At 42.2% G+C, this 12,246-nt stretch overlaps 1 non-coding gene across 1 annotated transcript; it reads right to left on the bottom strand.

Moving 5' to 3' along the window:
* Positions 1-500: 500 nt before the first annotated feature.
* On the bottom strand, positions 501-575 carry Trnat-ugu (transfer RNA threonine (anticodon UGU)). The gene has a single exon. It is a non-coding gene; the product is annotated as a tRNA-Thr (tRNA).
* Positions 576-12,246: the final 11,671 nt, after the last annotated feature.

Genomic DNA, 12,246 nt, shown 5'->3' with positions numbered 1-12,246 from the left:
TTTTCAATCCAGTTATGTTTCTTATCTTAATTTCAATGACATGCGATGGATTTTATTTGATGAGACAGTCTTAAGCCACGTGAGCACTTTAAATATTTTATCTCGAATTACTAGGATCATCTTGAGCAATTTCACCATGTAACGCTGTATTGACAGATATAAATATACGTGTTACGTGTTCTCTCCCGTTGGTGTGCAGCGTGTCTAACGATAAACTGAAGATTGAAACTGATTCTATATAAAGAATCAGTTATCATCAGCTCTTGATATTGGTATATGCCAATTTTCAAATTTATAACGGAAGGCTTTCCGAAGCTTAACATCAGACGCTGATATTTCTTTAACCACAACATTATACAGGACCGAAGACAAACGGATAAAGTAGTTTTATATGTTCATTGTGGATAGTCACGATCCCTGGACTTGAAATTAGAATTATATATTAATACCTTCAGCTGCTGACGGAAGTTGATATATATCAACGGGGACAGGTGCAAATGTGCCCCGACCGGGACTCGAACCCGGGATATCTTGCTTACAGGGCAGACGCTCTATCCATCTGAGCCACCGAGCGCACAGAGGAGAGTACGACTGCAGGGACTATCACGCGCACTTCTCTTACGAAACCCACATTTCCACCTTATATGTCCACATAGTACATTCGTAGTGTCCCTACCCAACACACTCATTCCTCGTGGAAGACATTATTACCAAGTCCCGTAAGAGTTCGGGTAATATGTGTGCATCCGCACAGGAGAGGAAGGTCATGGCCAGTATTGCCAGAACCATATACTTATATGGATATGGTGTCTGTTCTTTTGGACATGTCCGAAAGAACAGACACCATATCCATATAAGTATATCCTAGCCCTCTTCCCTGAGGCATGCATTTTACATGGTCAATTTGTTTCTAATAACTTTTGACCAATTTCAGTTTAATACTGTTCCGCCTGAAAGATGAAATGTTATTACCATGTTACTTGGGAGACACGTAAAATTTGCGTCTTAATATTCTCGTGATTAAATAGATCAGCATATCATTTTTTTTCGAAGATGTGACTAGTGCATGATCGACTTCAGATATCCTTTAATGGATACGGGGCACCATAAATTCTGATACATTGCAATAAAAATTTACTCACAAAGTCGCGTAAGATTCGTGCAGTTGTTTAATGCGTCGCTATGAGAGCCAGAGATGCTAAGCAACTGCAGCGCAGAGACGTGAAATATCCTTTGAGCCCTAAATTCATTCTTTAATTTACTGTAGATAGCCTTTCACTTTTGAGTATTTCCTGCTATTTATTACTTTCTGATAGTTTACTATAGTAATATTAGTAATACATAGCCTATGTATTAAAATATGTTGCTGTAAATTGTCGTCATAAATCTGTAAGGCCGGAGGTAGATTTTCCATTAATATTTCTCCGTCGTGTTGGCAAAATATTTGACACCGTATTATAAATGCCTTTCACAACTAGTCATCCAGTAGTCAAATACTTATTTAACATTTCAGATAAAAGGTCTTCAATAAAAATTCATCAGTCAACCACAGATTAACGTTCAAGACATCACAAGAATTTATTGAACATTTACAATGAACAATCTACCGTCAAGAATAAAAAAGTTACGTTGTTTAAAATAGACGTGCAGTCAAACATGGTTAGAAGGTAGATGCACATCATCTCATTGTTACATTCTTCGGTTTCATTATTGATCAGTGGCGTTGTAACACCGCAACCCGCATCTTCTTACAGATTGGCAGTCAGGTCTACAAACTTGGTCCCCTAACTCGATAGCTTACTTCACCATATCCCATGAAGACAGCATGACCAGTTTCGACAAGTCTACAGACCTGGTATCCGTTCGTAGGTTAAGTGAGATTAGGTCCTTTCATAACAGTGAAAAAACTGTGACCAGCAAATGAGCGGTTGTGTAATCACTGACGTAAAAATGTATAAATGGAAATATATAATTTGCTGAAAGAATTATACTGAGAACGTACTAATCATTCAAATGAAAATTAAGGAGAAATGGATCGATACATGCAGAGTGGCATTTCTACGTTAGGGTTGATAATGATAATAATCGCTATGTAAGTGTCGCAGCTCTTTCCTATATTGTTAAACTACGTACTGACTGTTAGGGAAGAAAACATACGATTGTTTTGACGGTGTACACACATTTTCAGCGAAACCAAGACCAGTAAGAAAATATGCCAGAACAAGATGAAGAATGAAGAACATTGAAGATATTTTGGAAGCGGAAGCTATCAGCAAGACTACGTAACATTTCTTCCAGAAGGTACGAAAGGCTTAAGAGACTTCACCAACGAAATCGGCAGCGTACGTAGCACGTAATATATGTTTACCCATACAAAAACGTGACGAATAACGTGAAGACATCTTGTTAAAACATCAAAATTGACACGATAGTCAAGGAGATGAAAGAATTCTCTTATCTAGGAAATAAGACTGTACAAGATAGACGAAGCATAATTAAACTGGCACAGGTGTAAAAAGCTGAATTCCATAATCGCTTGAAAGACGATCGCCTTCACGTGAGAATCTTCCACAATCGTGCTATAATGCTCCAATCATAAGTCACTCGTTAACTCTAAGGCGATAGAATACTGGCTCAATCAGTATGCTGGAGCGGTGTATCTCTGCAGTAGCAATCGGCAGATGTCTCTTATACGACACACGGAAGATTAGACTGGTACAGGCCAATCAGAGGAGTGGGCATGTATTTTTAAGTTTGGGCTCCTTATACGGTTTAAGTACAAAAGGCTCTCATTCCTGGCAGCCCACCGAGAGGACGCGGTTTAGTCACTTGTGCTTTCGAGATGACATCTTGCGACCGAAAACTTCCAGCGCTACGATGAGACTGCAGCAAGAAGCGAGCATTCGTGTTGTATTAATCCGGGTGGAATTCCAATTCATTTTGGATCACGTAAATTTCGTGTTGCATTTTTCATTCTCACATGTTATGGAAAACTTTATGATTTTGTACTTGCAAACAAGTGACCAGCACCCATTTCTGAGTTAACCATCCTTCAACTGGAGTTACAGGAACAGATCTTCTCATTTGCAAGGTCATGTTCCAGACATTTTTCGTGCAATAATTAAGCCTATTTTAGGCACAATGGAGTACTCCTTGAGGTAGTGTAGAACAGTGTTTGCTGTTCATGATTCAAATGGCTTTGAGCACTATGGGACTTAACTTCTGATGTCATCAGTCCCCTAGAACTTAGAACTACTTAAACCTAGCTAACCTAAGGACATCACACACACCCATGCCCGAGGCAGGATTCGAACCGGCGACCGTAGCGGTCACGCGGTACCAAACTGAAGCGCCTAGAACCGCTCGGCTACACTGGCCGGCGAAGATTTTTTCCTTACGTTTTGTTGTAGATCTGACTTGGAGTGCACCAAAATGCCGAGAGACCTGGAGTATGCGCAATGTGTCATCTGGTGTGCAGAATCTAAATCAGTGACAGCGGCAGATATTGGAGGGTGCCCCTGGCAAAAAGAATCTAAATAAGATGGTTCAAACACTTTAAAGAAAGGGGAAATGTCAAATACTATCTTCGCAGTGGACGTTCTGCTCTGATTGAAGCACGTGTTGGCTGAGCGCAAGCTGCATTTCAACGTAACCCAAGTCAAGCAGGAAGCGGTTATAAATATTTTGTTAAAGTGCAAATACTCCAAGCGCTGCAGCCAAACGATCGTCCTCTTTGGTATGCTTTCACATTTTTCAAGCTGGCCTCCATAGGTACTAACAATGACTGTTAGACAAAATACCTGTTTTCGGATGAACTAAAATCCCACGTTTTTGGACATGTGAATCGCTGCAACATTGGAGTTTAAGGCTCCGAAAACCGACATAAAACCGCGAACACATCGATGGTCACCAGAAACTTACTGTTCGGTGGGGCTTAATGCGGATGCTGTAATGGGACATATTTCTTGGCAATGAAAGCTATGGAGGGAAATGGTTATTTGGATATGCTGAAACATTTCCAACTGCCATACATCGCAGAGATCCAGTTATCCTTTATCTTCTACATGTACGTCTGTAATTTGCTAGCCACCTTACGGCGTGTGACGGTGGGTACTCTGCGTACCTATGTCACTTACTCCTTTTCAGTACCGGTAGTGAATGCCCAGCTGGAAGAAGAATCGTTGGTAAACTTCTGCTCGAGCTCGAGTGTGTGGTTACTTTCAAGGTTTTTCCTTAGAGATATGTGACAGAAGTAAAATATCGATTGACTCTTCTACGAACATATTCTCTTGGGCTCTTAAAATCAAGCCACATTGTGATGCAGAACATCTCTCTATTAGTGATTGTCACTGTAGTTGGCGGAGAATCCCCGTGACGCTTCCGCGCTTACCAAATGGATCTCTAACGAAGAGTGCTGCTCTTTTTTTAGACCTTCTCAAATTCCTCTACGTCCTATTTGCCACGGATTCCAGAGAGATAATCAACATTCGACCATTGGTTGAACGAATAATTTGTAAACTACTTCCTTTGTGATGGGTTACATTTCCTGAAGGTTCTTCCAATGTATCTCCGTCTAGTTGCTGCTTAACCGGGATTAATTTGATGTGTTTCCGCTTGAAATCGTTCCGTACATATACCGCTACATATGGGAGAAACTATCCCTGTTGACTGTTCTGCAATAGTGTAATCACAGAGTAAAGACGTTTCTGTCTGCCTATTGAAAGTATTATCAAGCTGTCTATGGTAAGAGCAAATAGCCATTACTCGCATCAAGTGCCGTTCCTCTGCAGGTATTCCTTCAATTCGCTACAGTTTTCTATCGCTGCGGTGCCTCTGTATTCAACAGCATCCTCTCCTAAAAGCCTCATAAGAATTCTCATATCATTTACACACTGCGAAACGTATCGTCATACAACACTCTCTTGGGGCACGCTCTGACAGAGGACCTGTAACAGGTCACGTGAATCAGGACGTCATTTTTCCCCAGTATGTCCGCCTTTCCAGGAGTGCAGTGTGTCCCACCTTCCTTCTGATGGATGATAACGCACGGCACCACAGAGCTGCCAATGTGGAGGAGTACCACCTTGAAACAGAAGATATCAGGCGAATGGAGTGGCCTACTTGTTCTCCAGACCTAAACCCCATCGATCACGTCTGGGATGCTCTCGGTCGACGTATCGCTGCACGTCTTTAAACCCCTAGGACACTTCAGGTGCTCTGACAGACACTGGTGCATACTAGGCTATACCCCAGCAGCTGCTCGACCACCTGATCCAGAGTATGCCAACCGGTTGTGCTTCCTGTGTACGTGTGCATCGTGATCATACCCCATACTGATGTCGGGGTACATGCGCAGGGAACAGTGGCGTTTTGTACCACATGTGTTTCCGGACGGTTTTCTCCACTTATCACCGATACAGATATGCTTCGTGTGTGTTCCTTATGTGCCTATGCTATTAGCGCCAGTTTTGTGTAGTGCCACGTTGTGTGTCATCACATTCTGCAGTCATCCTTAATTTATGAGCATGAGTGTATATTGGCTTTCGGGTTAAGGGTGTAAGCATTTCCTAAACGACTAAGTTTGTAAACTGCTCGCGTGCTGCTGTGGATAAAATAGCGCTGGCCGAAACAGTGGTGCACCACGTGCGATGTATGAAATGGGCGAACCGCATCTGCAGGGATGTGTACGGTTCAATTGCCGTACAATTATTCAGCAACTGCTGGCCAGATGAACCAGGGGGATACCAACGGTGTCCCCTCAACGGCTGTGCTGCGATTGTTGTTGCGTATGGGCCTCTGAAACAGGCGCCTGGTTTTGTACCTACCTTGACAGTTGTTCATCGGCGACCAAGGCTGGAGCTTGCACACCAATAATGCAACTGGATATTCACTGCTTGGCGACAGATGCTCTTTCCAACTGAGTCACGTTTTATGCTCAATCGGATAGATTTCCGTCTGCGTGTATATCACGAAATTTCTAAAAGCAAACATCCTGCGACCAAGAGGAAGGGTTATGGTCTGGGGAACGATTTCGTGACATGCCCTGGATGATCTCGGAAGGCACCATGGATCAATAGAAGTATGTGTTCCTTGGGACCATGTCCGTCCCTGCATGCAGTTTGTTTCTCCTCGGCAAGATGGCATCTACCAGAAAGACAATGTAACACGGCTCAGAGCTCGAAGTGTACATGGGTGATCCGAAGAGCACCAGCATGAGTTTACCTTACTTCCCTGGAAACTCTCCGAATGAAAACCCAGTTGCGTATTTGATCACCTCGATCGGCGTGTTCGCGCCATAGATCCTCAACTGGGAAACTTACCTCAACTGGTCACAAGTCTGGAGTCAACATGGATCTGCATCCTTCCAGAACCACAATGGCTCTCTTCCTGCCCGTTTTGCTTTTGTCCGTGGCCACGTTTATGTTTCTGGACTGTGTGAATTGGTATCCCATGAGTTTCAATAGTCATTTGTCTATTGAGCAATTTCATTTGCTTTACTGTCCCTTGATCACTTATGTCGATATCTGTTATTTAGCCGTTCGTGAGATCATGCAAAACAGTATCTACCGTGCGAAATTCCTCTGTAACACTATTTCGGAAAAAGTTGTTTACTATTTCGACTTCTTCAGTGTTCTGCGTTTCATTGCCATATGGTCACAGAGCGTCTGACTCGACAAGCAAAATTTCTTAGTATTTTCTGTCTAGCGTGACAGTCGCACCCACACAATGGAGTTTGAAAGTGTGGCGTGTGCTGGATCACATGTGCCCTGAGAGGTGGTGGGTGGGTGATGATGGTCCCATCGCATAGCATCAGCGGTCTCTGGATGTCACGTCCTTACACTTCTCTTTGTAGTGTTACGTCAGGGATCGCGTGTACACAACTCCGATGTTGACACTACTACCAATCGTGCACGTATCAATGAAGGAATTTGAAGTGTTGATGCTCCAGTGGTGACGCGAACATGGCGTAACTCGAATTAGCCTATATGTGTGTGACAGTTACAGTGAGATTCTGGCATAACAGAAAAAAAAATCTTTGAGATCTACTAACCGCTTTGAAACGAGTCACGATGATCTGTGTCTGATAGTTCCCTAGGGGACATTCTGTTGAAGTGATAGAGGGGTTTCATGGACACCCTGCACGGTGCAGTCGAAACATTTTAATAATGAAGTGGAGGAAATTAAAAAGGTACGAAATGAAGTTCTACTGCAAATAGTAGACGCTTATGGAAGTCCCTTGGCTGAAGAAAGGACAAAAATACTTGGTTTGGCACTGGAAGGACATTTAGAGTTTAGGAGGAGGGGGGGGGGGATGGGGGAGTCGCTCTAATATGTAATAACACAAAGAGTTAGTAGAAATTCTTGTATGAAATAGCTACGTAGGTAAGTGAGAACAGAATGGGAAAAGAGGGCGGACACGTTCAAAACACTTGAAAGACTTCTGAAAGGGAAGTATGTATCAATAATACTGATTAACTGTGTCCCGAAAGGTCATCTCACTGAAGGCTAGATTACGTCACGCAGATGAACTACTTACGTAGCTTTGGGTGTGGATAAAAGAAGCTGACAGCAACAAAGAAAATGTAAGGATTGATTCTCGTAACAACAAAAACGTATTTCCCAATTTTAAACTATAAATGAGAAATGTAGAAGGGCAGCTGACGCATCAGTGTTCTCAAATACGATTATTCGGTTCAGTGTAGTAATTAGATACGCTTTTCACTAATAGCGGCTGCCGGACAGTGTAATCAAGGGGTCCGGCGTGAATAGATTCACAAAAACAGGTACAAACGCGCTCGCACAGTCGCCGTTTGAAATACAGTTTTTGTTTTCCTTTTTTGCGCATTTCGCGTTTCTGCTTAATTGGAAGCGTCAAAAGTGGCTGCTAAAATGACAGTCGTTTCGGATGAACAGTTTTGTGGAGGGCGGCTTACCGGATAATGTTTTGCTTCCACATAAACAGCGGCAATAGAGTACATTAATTACACTGGATCACTGAGCCGTTTCTGATAAGTAATCAAGTGAAAATTAAAATCTGTAAGTTACGAAAATTTTCTCTTATTTAAATAACGGCGTCGGTCTTCAAAGATTATCAAAAATTTTTGGCCGTTGTTTTAAACTTGTGTTATTCCGTATCTCTTTTCAACCGTTCTCTCCGTTCAAGTGTGTTGCCTAGTCATCTTTTAGTATCATTGACATGAGAAGTTAGTGTCAACTTGTAACAATTGTCCGGTCTGTTAGCGGGGAATGAATGTGGAAAGTGGTGCGTTGTATTTAAGACGAGTAGGGTTTGGGTTGGACGGGGCTCAATTTTCATAATTAACAGAATATCTACATCTAAAAATAAATCATTTGGGCAAAGACTTCATTCTTGAAGCCGCAATAAACTTTAGCAGGGCTCAATCAATAACACGAAGTATCCTCTTTATAATATAGGATAAATAACCAATCCCTAGAATGAGGAACCAAATACAGGACAACTACCAGTATATGGTCCTCGGCCCTTAGCAGTTGTGACACTAGCAAGCCCTTACAGCAAAAAATAATTAACATGTGTGCAGAAGACACTAAGGAATATTTTCTTAATTTTGTTATTATTCTAACGATTCAAAATTATCTGATAAATCGCAAATGTAAATGTCGTGTGACTAGGGCTTCCCGGCGGGTAGACGTTCGCCGAGAGCAATTCTTTCGACTTGCGCGTCGATGGCGATAAAATTATGATGATTAGGACAACACAACACCCAGTCTCTAAGAGGAAAAAATCTCCGACCAAGCCGGGACTCGAACCCGGGCCCTTAGAAGCGACAGTCTGTCTCGCTGGTCGCTTCTCTTTTTTTCATTTTTTTCGTTGTTGATCGTTGTGTTTGGTCGTTGCCGACGTCACATGACATCCGTTCGACTTAGTTGTTGATCCTTTCACTCGGTTTTTAATTACAGAGGCAAACCAGCTCTCTCACCGAACACGCTAAGCTACCGTGCCTGCATCGCTCAGCTACTGGGGGCAGACATCACAAATGCAGTCAATACATGTTAATGGAACTCCTTTACTTTTATAACGCGTTTTGGACGTAACCCATCATCAGATGACCTTCTAATTTTATGATAAAATCGTACATTACAAATATGAACATATGCAGGTACAATAGTTTAAACGAAAATTCACGGAAAAGTTTTGCAGAAATGCGTACTATGATATAGTATGAGTACAATGCTGCGATAAAGAAGCCTTTCGATTTGTGAGGTATGAAATTACGAAATTCAGTATAGAAATACTTACACTACACAGCTAGCAGACGAATGAACATAGCGGGTCTCAATGCAGAGTAAGTAAATTCCCTTACCCTAGATGGAGTGTAATTGGTGGCGTTGCAGGCCGCTAGTACGGGATAGTAAACAATTGCTTTCCAAATATTTATTTTACAATAGGAACAGATATTTTTACAAGTTCTAAGGCGGCGTGTGTTCCAGGCGAACATATAGGTAAAGTGAAACATATTTGAGACGAATGATAAATGACAGAATATTGAAGTAAAAGTATTAAATCTACGTATAGAATGCCAGTTGCTTTGTAATTTGTTTTATTTAAGGCTATCTGTATGTCACAAATTACACAGATGGTCCTACATTTGTACAAGTGAAAAATGGAAAAGAGAAATTAAGCTAGCAGTTAGCCAAGAATGCTAAGAAACCATTGTTTTTTTTCCAATTTTTTCTTCATCATTCATTGCATTATCTGGGTTAGTACGACGGTGTCCATAAATTTCAAGATCTTTCAAAATGTTGTAATCCGTGCCTAACGAGAAAGTAATGTTTCCTATCCTGTACTGGCTGTCTGCAGCGCCATATCTCACCCGCCATCTAGCATAAGCGAGTTTACATATACGACTTTGAGAGCAAACGTCTGCTTGCTGCCTGTCTGATATACAGTGATTCTGGGTTTACGTGAAACTAATAACTTCATGTCTTATAAGTCGAAACACTTCTTTGTCATAGCATTGTACTCGTATTGCATTGTGGTACGCATATCTGTAAAAATCCTTTATGAAATTCGGTTCAGACCATTGTGTTCACATTCGTAAGGTAAAAGTGCGCTATTAATTTAGTAGGTCATCTCATGAACGGTCAAGCCAGAAACTTGTTTTGCGACACATCATATTTTTTTTATAATGACAATAAAAAATCGTTAAATAATGGTCACGCGCCTCGCTCACAAATTTCAGTCGTACTGCCAACACTAATCATCTTAGCCGCTAACTTCCCTTTGCTCTCCAACTACTTCTTAGATAAAATCATCAGGACGTCATCTATCCAACTACTCACGCTTGTGTCTCAATGATCACTAATGCAATAACGTATGTGATAAATCAGTCACATAAGACATTATACCACTTTGCGGTACACTTGAGTGAATAAATTGTTCGATAACAACGAGAACATAGGACAATTTATAAATGTTTACTTATGCTGTTTTGAGAGCGATGTCTGCTAGCTGCCTCTGTGACATGCAGCGCTTCTCTCTTTGCGTGAATATAATAACTTGATTTATTATAACTCGAAACACTTCTTTGTGACAGCATTGTACTGATATTGCACTGTGGTATGTACGAGGTGCATTCAAGTTCTAAGAACTCCGATTTTTTTTCTAATTAACTACTCACCCGAAATCGATGAAACTGGCGTTACTTCTCGACGTAATCGCCTTGCAGACGTACACATTTTTCACAACACTGACGCCATGATTCCATGGCAGCGGCGAAGGCTTCTTTAGGAGTCTGTTTTGACCACTGGAAAATCGTTGAGGCAATAGCAGCACGGCTGGTGAATGTGCGGCCACAGAGGGTGTCTTTCATTGTTGGAAAAAGCCAAAAGTCACTAGGAGCCAGGTCAGGTGAGTAGGGAGCATGAGCAACCACTTCAAAGTTGTTATCACGAAGAAACTGTTGCGTAACGTTAGCTCGATGTGCGGGTGCGTTGTCTTGGTGAAACAGCACACGCGCAGCCCTTCCCGGACGTTTGTGTTGCAGTGCAGGAACGAATTTGTTCTTCAAAACATTTTCGTAGGATGCACCTGTTACCCTAGTGCCCTTTGGGACACAATGGGTAAGGATTACGCCCTCGCTGTCCCAGAACATGGACACCATCATTTTCTCAGCACTGGCGGTTACCCGAAATTTTTTTGGTGGCGGTGAATCTGTGTGCTTCCATTGAGCTTACTGGCGCTTTGTTTCTGGATTGAAAAATGGCATCCACGTCTCATCCATTGTCACAACCGACGAAAAGAAAGTCCCATTCATGCTGTCGTTGCGCGTCAACAATTTTTGGCAACATGCCACACGGGCAGCCATGTGGTCGTCCGTCAGCATTCGTGGCACCCACCTGGATGACACTTTTCGTATTTTCAGGTCATCATGCAGGATTGTGTGCACAGAACCCACAGAAATGCCAACTCTGGAGGCGATCTGTTCAACAGTCATTCGGCGATCCCCCAAAACAATTCTCTCCACATTCTCGATCATGTCGTCAGACCGGCTTGTGCGAGCCCGAGGTTGTTTCGGTTTGTTGTCACACGATGTTCTGCCTTCATTAAACGATCGCACCCACGAACGCACTTTCGACACATCCATAACTCCATCACCACATGTCTCCTTCAACTGCCGATGAATTTCAATTGGTTTCACACCACGCAAATTCAGAAAACGAATGATTGCACGCTGTTCAAGTAAGGAAAACGTCGCCATTTTAAGTATTTAAAACAGTTCTCATTCTCGCCGCTGGCGGTAAAATTCCATCTGCCGTACGGTGCTGCCGTCTCTGGGACGTATTGACAATGAACGCGGCCTCATTTTAAAACAATGTGCATGTTTCTATCTCTTTCCAGTCCGGAGAAAAAAAATCGGAGGCCTTAGAACTTGAATGCACCTCGTATATCTGTAAAAACTCTTTATGAAATTCGGTTGAGATTATTGTGTTCACATTCGTAACAGAAAAGGAACGGAGAGAGGATCTTAAAAACTTAGTAAAATGAGTACAAGAGGGCGCTATTAACTTAGCACGTCATCTCATATTTACAGAACAGAGACACTGTTGCAATAGAAACAAATTCAACTCTCAGTTAGCACAGTGTATACTGACTTCATGAACTGGTGACATGGCGCTCACTACCTGACGCCCCGCGTGCAATCCACAAATAGACTTTTATGCGAAGCATAGACATTTCCTAGTACAGCGAAGTACAATTTCGAG

Source organism: Schistocerca cancellata, chromosome 9 (assembly GCF_023864275.1).
Source record: "Schistocerca cancellata isolate TAMUIC-IGC-003103 chromosome 9, iqSchCanc2.1, whole genome shotgun sequence".
In the NCBI taxonomy this organism is placed as follows: Eukaryota; Metazoa; Arthropoda; class Insecta; order Orthoptera; family Acrididae; genus Schistocerca; species Schistocerca cancellata.
This window is presented reverse-complemented; position numbering and strand designations above follow the sequence as displayed.